At 38.9% G+C, this 2,272-nt stretch overlaps 1 pseudogene; it reads left to right on the top strand.

The window, feature by feature from the left end:
- Positions 1-363: 363 nt before the first annotated feature.
- On the top strand, positions 364-1,687 carry LOC138413939 (zinc finger protein 813 pseudogene; annotated as a pseudogene).
- Positions 1,688-2,272: the final 585 nt, after the last annotated feature.

Below are 2,272 nucleotides of genomic sequence, written 5' to 3'. Positions count from 1 at the left end.
AATATGCTCATAGTTTGCTTTAGAATGTTAGGTGTATTTTCTATTCAATAAAGGCTAGTTTAATCTGAATATTTCCTTAAATAAAATTCTGAAGAAAGTGGCATTTCTCTTTGTGGCTCCCAACTTAGTTTTTGTTTAAAAAAACTATAAAGAGGTCACACTGGAAAGCGTAAGTTTCTCCTAAGTCTGTGCTGCGCGGTCCACCTTTCTCCACCTTCCGGTGTGGGCATCTCTACGAACCTTAAATCCCAGAAGCCGGCCCTCCACCCTACGTAAATCCAGACGTTGCCGTTACAGATGATCTCTAAAGACTCCTATTGTCTGAGGAAGAAGCCCTGAAGAGGGAAGGGAAAAGAAAAGGAGTCAGAAATGGCTCTTTCTCAAGGACAACTGACATTTAAGGATTTGGCCATAGAATTCACTCAGGAGGAGTGGGAATGCCTGGACCCTGCTCAGAGGGCCTTGTACAGGGACGTGATGTCGGAGACCTACAGGAACCTGCTCTCCTTTGATATCTCTCATATACATGTGATTAAGAAATTACAACTAAAAGCAAACACTGATAGGGGAGAAGTATTCCAAACACTGATGTTCTGAAGACATAACTGGAATGAAATGAAACGTTTTTACCTCAGAGTCATCTGGGAAAATATACAAGAATTTGATTCTCAGCAGAGTGATGAGGAAAGAAATTGCAAAGGAATGCCAGTAAACCAAAATGATAATCTCACTGATGAGAGAAATCGAAATGGAAGAAGTGTTGCAGGAATCAAGCCTGTTGAAAATAGGTTTCCATTAAGCTTTCTGGATGAACTGCATATATTTAAAAGTGAAGAGAAAATTGGTGAAATTAATCAAGCTGACAAGAGTGTGAAGGGTAGTGCCTCATTTTCCCCACTTCAGGGAATTTCCCCTTGTGTCCAAGTGAACATTTCTAATATACATGGGAGCAATTATATGCAGTCTTTAATAGTGACACAAGATCAGAAAGCACAGAGGGAAAGAACTTACAAATGTAATGAGTGTGGCAAAATCTTTCTGCACATATCATACCTCAATAGACCTCAGATTCTCCATACAGGAGAGAAATTACATAAGTGTGACGTATGTGGAAGAATCTTTAGCAAGAATTCATACCTTGTAATTCATCAGAGAATTCATACTGGAGAGAAACCTTACAAATGTAATGTGTGTGGGAAGGTCTTTAGTAGAAAGAAAGACCTTAGAGTTCATAACAGAATTCATACTGGAGAGAAACCTTACAAATGTAATGAGTGTGGGAAAGCCTTTTATTATGCCTCACTCCTCAAAAAACATCAGATAATCCATACAGGAACAAAACCATATAAATGTGATGTATGTGGGGAAGTCTTTGGTCAAAGTTCATATCTTTCAATTCATCAGACAATTCATACTGGAGAGACCTTATAAATGTAACGAGTGTGGGAAAACCTTTTGTTATGCCTCATTCCTCATGCGACATCAGAGAACCCACACAGGAGCAAGGGCATATCAATGTGATGTATGTGAGAAAGTCTTTAGTCAAAATTCACATCTTTTAGGTCATCAGACCATTCATACTGGAGAGAAACCTTATAATGGTAATGAGTGTGGCAAGGTGTTTAGTCGAAAACATTGTTTTGCTTCATCAGAAAATTCATACCAGAGAGAAACCTTTGAAAAATAATGAGTGTTGAAAAGACTTTACTCACATCTGTATCCTCACCACACATTAGATAATAAATACAGAGTGGAAACCCGTATTTCGTGTGATGTATGTGGGAAGATCTTCATTCAAAATTGACACTTTAAAGTCCTGGGAGATTCACACGGAGGAGAAACCATGCACATGTCATGAGTATGGCAAAACCTCACTTACCATCAGATAATCCATACTAGGTAGAAATAGTGGAAATTTCATGAATGTCTCAAGGTCTTTAGTAAAAATTCCTACATTAAGCTCTACCAAAGAATTCATACTGGAAAGAAACCTTACAAATATAACGAGCGTGACAAGTGCTTCAGTGTACTTTCAAGGCTAACTTACTGTCAGGGAATCTGTATTGGTGAGGGACTTTAAGCAACGGTGTTGACAGGTTTCCACATCTTAGCTGCATTGAGAAAGTCATACTGGAGGGAAATCAAGGAATTCATCCACCACGGAATTGATTCTGGAGATTGTTACCTCATAAATGCCATGAATGGGAAATACCTTTACCCAGGGCTCACATCTCACCAATCATCAGATTTTCCATAGTGGACAGGACACTAC

Source organism: Delphinus delphis, chromosome 2 (genome assembly GCF_949987515.2).
Source record: "Delphinus delphis chromosome 2, mDelDel1.2, whole genome shotgun sequence".
NCBI classification, from domain to species: Eukaryota; Metazoa; Chordata; class Mammalia; order Artiodactyla; family Delphinidae; genus Delphinus; species Delphinus delphis.
The sequence above is the reverse complement of the archived record's forward strand: the minus strand, read 5'-3'. Positions and strand labels throughout refer to the sequence as shown.